We start from the raw sequence: 6000 nt of genomic DNA, 5'->3' as shown, positions 1-6000 counted from the left end.
TCAATAACAAAAAACAATAGAAATCATGTGATTGTCTCAATAGATGCAGCAAAAGCTTTTGAAAAAAATACAACACGTATTCCTTTTTTTGGGAGGCAATCGGTTTAAGTGACTTGCCCAGGGTCACACGGCTAGTGTCTGAAGACAAATTTGAACTCAGGGCCTCTTAACTCTGAGGCCAGTGCTCTGCACCACCTAGCTATCTCTATGCATTCCTATTAAAAACACTAGAGAACATAGGAATAAATGGAACTTTCCTTGAAATGATAAGTGGTATCTATCTAAAAGCATCAGCAAGCATTATCTGTAATGAAGATAAGCCAGAAGCCTTCCCAATAAGATAAGGGTAAAGCAAGGATGCCAACTATAGTACCAGAAATGTTAGCTATAGCAATAAAAGAAAAAGAAATTGAAGGAATTAGAATAAACAATGAGGAAACAAAATTATCATGATTTACAGACAATATGATGGTATACTTAGAGAATCCTAGGGAATCAACTAAAAAACTAGTGAAAATAATGACTTCAGGAAAGTTGCAGGATATAAAATAAACTCACACAAATCATCAGCATCTCTATATGTTATCAACAAAAGTCCAGCAGCAAGAGATAAAAAGAGAAATTCCATTTAACATAATTATACACAATATAAAATACTTGGGAGTCTACCTCCCAAGACAAACCCAGGAACTCTAGGAAAACAATTACAAAACACTTCATACAAATAAAATCAAATTTAAACAATTGGAGAAATGTTGATTGCTCATGGGTAGGCTGAGCCAATATAATAATGACAGTTCTACCTAAATTAATTTACTTATTCAGCGCCATACCAATCAAATTATCAAAAAATTTTAGAAAGTTAGAAAAAATAATAAAGGTTATCTGGAAGGATAAAAGATCAAGGGAATCAATGAAAAAAAGTGAAGGAAAGAAGCTAAGTAGCACTAGATCTCAACTGTATTAAAAAGCAATAATCATCAAAACAATCTGGTACTGATTAAGAAATAGAGTGGTGGATCATTGGAATAGATTAGGTACACAATATAAGTAAATAACTATAGTAACCTAGTATTTGACAAACCTAAGGATCCAAGCTTTTGGGTAAAGAACTTACTATTTGACAAAAACTGTTGGGAAAAATAGGAAACAGTTTGGCAGAAACTGGGTATAGATCAACATTCATACCATATACTACGATAAGGTCAAAATGAGTTCATGATTTAGACAAAGGGTAATATCATAAGCAAATTAGGAGAGCATGGAAAATTTTACCCGTCAAATAAGGGAACAATTTATGACCAAGCAACAGATAGAAAGCATTATGGAATGAAAAGTGGATAATTTTGACTACATTAACTTTAAAAGGTTTTGTACAAACAAAGCCAATGTACCCAAGATTAGAAGGAAAGTAGGAAACTAGGTATAAAAAATTGACAGTGAGTTTCTCTAATAAAGACCTCATGTCTCAAATATATACAGAACTGAGTCTAAAATATCGGAATACAAATCATTCCCCAATTGATAAATGGTCAAAGGATATGAACAGATAATTTTCAGAAAATCAAAGCTATCTATAGTAATATGAAAAAATGTTCTAAATCACTATTCATTAGAGAAATTAAAATTAAAAGAATTCTGAGGTACCACCTCAGACCTATCAGATTTATATGGAAGAAAAGGAAAATGACAAATGTTGGAGGGGATGTGCAAAAATTGGGGTACTAATGCACTGTTGGTGGAGTTGTGAACTGATCCAATCATTCTGGAAAACAATTTGGAACTATGCCCAATGGGCTATAGAACTCTGTATTCCCTCTGACCCAGCAATACCATTACTAGGTCTGTATCCCAAAGACATCAAAGAAATATGTACAAAAATATTTACAGCAGCTCATTTCATAGTGGCAAAGAATTGGAAATTGAGGGGATGCCCTTCAATTGGGGAATGGCTGAACAAGTTGTGGTATATGATTATGATGAAATACTGTTGCGCTTTAAGAAGTGATGAACCAAATGCTTCCAGAAAAACCTGGGGAAACTTACATGAACTGATGCAAAGTGAAGTAAGCAGAACTAGGAAAATATTGTACATAGTAACAATACTGTATGATGATCAACTGTGAATGACTTCACTATTCTCAGCAGCACAAAGATCCAAAACAATTCTGAAGGACTTAACCATGAAAAATGCTGCCCACCTCCAGTGAAAGATCTGATGGAGTCTGAATGCACATTGAAGCACGCTTTTTTTTTAACTTTATTTTTCTTGGGTTTTCTTTCTGGCTTTTGGTTTTGGTCTCTTCTTTTTGTTGTTGAAATAGCGAAATGTTTTGCATGACTGCACATGGATAATCTATATCAAAGTGCTTGCTTTCTCAAGTTGGGGGGGAAGGGAGGGAAGGAGAGAATTTGGAACTCAAAAAAATAATTGAGAAAAAAATAAAAAAATTTTAAAAGTAATGAATCATAGGGCCTTATCAAAAAGTCCCCACCTACTCAACCGTGCTTCTATGTTAGGTTTAATCCTAACATTTCTAGCTCACCTTCCCTTTCCTTCCCTTGGCCCTGTGCTCTTGTGTCCAGGCCACTAAACATTTTCTGCAATAGTAGCTTTGTGAAGTAGATATCCCCATTTTACAGCTGGGGAAGTGGATTCAGAGAAGTGACTTGACCGAGGTGAACGAGACTGTATGTACATTGTCAAGAGAAAGTGATGGGTTTGGAGCCAGAACCCTTGGGTTTGAATCCTGCTTCTGCTATGAATGCCCTGTGTGACCTTGGACAAGTCATTTAATTTTTCTCAGTTTCTACATCTGTAAACTGAGTATTTTGGTCTCCAAAGTTATTTCCAGTCTAGAAGTGGCAGAGCTAGATTTCAAACCTAGGTCTTTCATCTTCTAAACCTGTCTGTCTCCACCACAACAGATTGACAAGCAGGGAAGAGACCTTGCCTGAGGCCACATTGGCAAGAGTTCTTTCCCCATGGCTCCCCAGAGGCAGCTGCTGCCTTCACCCTGAGCTCCGGGCCCCAGGGCTTCTGGGGGGTGTGGACTTTGCCCTTGGCTCCCATATTAGGACCGGGATGGGCAATGGGGGGAGGGGAAGAGAGGAAGTTGGCTGTTCTCTACAGAGTCTGAAAGGTTATTGCCCAATACCTAGCATGTTCCATCACAGGGTAGGGAGACAAGGGGGTGGTGGAAGGGGGGGTTGGTTGTGGGGAAAAGGGTCAGGCTGGGAAATATGTCCCTCTGAGCAAGGCCTTTTAAAGCTTTGACAGCCTCCCCTTTTGGAGGCTGGGAGAATTTCCATGTTCCATGCCAGGAGCTGGGAGAGGACATGGCTGATGATCAGGCAGACAAGGTTTGAGGTCTAGGGAAGGGTTAACCCCTCATCTCCCAGGAAGTGAGAAGGTTCTTCTAGTAATAGGTACCTGATTCTCTAGGGTAAGGCTCCTAGGAGCTGGAGCCAGAGGCCCAAGTTGTCCAGGGTGCACTCAGGCAAAGTCCACTCCTCCATGTCCCTCAGTTAGGCCATTATATATAACTAGAGTAATTACATCCCACTGACCTTAATTCCCTGGGAAGTTTTAATTGGCCCTGGGATTCCCCCACTTCCTGTCCTACCCCAGCAGGAGAGGGGCCTGAGCAGCTGTTCCAATGTAGAGTCACCCAAACTCAGAAGTGGAAAGGAGGCCTGGGCCTTGTACAAGGGCCTGAGAGGTGCTAGGCCTGGGATGGGGTTCCCTAATGGGGTGTTCTGTGAGTGTGCGTGTGTGAGTGTGGCAGACAGTAAACTTCCCCCCAGATTCAGAGACAAGCCAAGGAAGGGGAAAGGCAGGTCCAGGGAGGCAGCTGACCAGAGGCGGCCAGGGAAAGACAGAGGTAATCCCGTGGATCTGTCACCAACCTCCCTCAGGAACCAGGCCAGCCCCCCAGCCAGTAGAGATGAGCAACATCAGAGTCTGCCAAGGGAATGTGCTGACTGGGCAGGAACACCAGAGAAGCCACCCCTAGCTCTGAGGACCAACACTTTGGGGGGGGGGGTCCTCTAACAGGACAGCTTTAACACATAAGAAGTTCACAGAACTTAGAACCGGAAGGGATCTTAGAGACAATCTAGTTCATACCCTTTGCCCCAATGTTGCAGACGAGGAGACTGAGGCCCAGAGAAGCAAAGTAGTTTCCTCAAGGTCACATAGTAGTAAATATCAGGGTTAAGACACCCATCTCTTGAGACTCCAAATTGAATATTCTCTCCCAAACTGGTCTCAGCTACTGCCTTGGTCCCTAACAGAATCCTCACTGCTACTCCCCCCACAATAGGATTTTTTCTTAGAATTTCTTAGGATTAGAGATACAGGGCTGGAAGGGACTTCAGGGGCCATTCAGTGCAACCCTCTCCTTTTATAACTGAGGAAACTGAGGCATAGGGCAGGTAAGCAACTTGCCCTAACTCACCCTTGTAGTAATCATTGGAGGAGGGGTTTGAGCCCAGGTCCTCTGCCTCCAGAGTCAGTGCCCTTCCCCCCATGCCATTCTCTAATTATCATAATGTTAACAACAATTATTGCCACCACTGGATATGTAAGCAGCTGGGACTGGTAGCAAGCTGGGCCTGGAGTCAGGGAGACCTGATATCAGATCTGGCCTCAGGCATTTACAAAGCTGTGTGACCCTGGGCAAGTCGCTTAACTTCTGTCTGCCTCAGTTTCCTCAACCGTATTATGAGGATAATAATAGCACCTACCTCCCAGAGTTATTGTAAGGATCAATTGAGATATTATTTGTGAAGTGCTCAAAGATACAGGACCTGGCACACAGTAAGCACTTAATAAGTGCAAATAAGTGTTTGTTTCTTTCATTCCACAAACCCTGACTTAGGTCCCACACACCTGACAAACATCTGTAGTAGGATTTAAACTCATATCTCCTGATTCCAAGGCCAATGCCCTACCCACTACAGCTAGGTCCTAATTAGTATGAGCAGTGAATCTCAGAAGTAGTTATGGTATTTGAATCTATACTATGTGTTTCCATTGGGCTGGAACCAGTGGCCCTATTTTACATAATTATAACTTTGGATAGTGTGAATTGAGGCCTCAAGCCTGTCAGTGAGTTGGGGGGGGGTGTCTACCCCAAACATGTGAAGACTTCCCCGGGCGGGTGGAATGGGCAGATCAGAACAATTTGTTCCAACGGCCACAAAGGCAGCTGAAGCAGGTGCCGTGGAGCGCCTAGAGCTTGGTCAGACATTGAAGATGCCAAGATCATCCGCTGCATCCCGGACCATCCCCAGATGTCCTCACTTTTGTCCGGGCACTGGACTTGGATGACTCTGGAGGAGAGAGTAAGGCTGACACTTCGTGCAGCTCTGTCTGACTTCAATCCGATTCACTTGAGAGCCAAGACATCACCCTGTGATGCCATCGGTCCTCTTCAGAAACAAACAATGAACAAGTGTGAATTCAACTACGTGTAGCTACTTCTTCATGCCAACTGAGACCTGCCTGTATACTCCCTTAGAAGCACTAGAGCCTCAGTAAAGGGAACATTTTCTGTTCCCTGTTGATATATCTATACACAGGAGATCCCCAAAGTCTTAGTGCATTTTGAAATTAAACTGGAACTAAGACTTTTGGCACATGCTGTATATGCGATTACATATATTCTCATTTTATATATGTTTACACAATGTATGTAAGATAGACACACATACATATATACACAATAGATTATAGATATCAATGAGTTAATGTATGTAGTGCATTTTTAAAGCCTTAAGGTCCTGTATAAATTTCAGTTCTTACTATCCCAGATGGCTGGAGGACATGAGAAGAGGGTCTGGAAGTATATTATTTATTCTTCAACTTTCTAGGGTTGCTGATTCTCCCTAACAGGTAGTCTTTCTCTTGTATAAAGACAAGTCTATTTCCTCTTGTCCTATCCTCCCTGGAGGTGGAAGAAATCCTGGAATCCTAGAACCCTCCCAGTCCTTATT

Source organism: Trichosurus vulpecula, chromosome 3 (genome assembly GCF_011100635.1).
Source record: "Trichosurus vulpecula isolate mTriVul1 chromosome 3, mTriVul1.pri, whole genome shotgun sequence".
NCBI lineage: Eukaryota > Metazoa > Chordata > Mammalia > Diprotodontia > Phalangeridae > Trichosurus > Trichosurus vulpecula.
Note: the sequence above shows the minus strand (reverse complement) of the source record.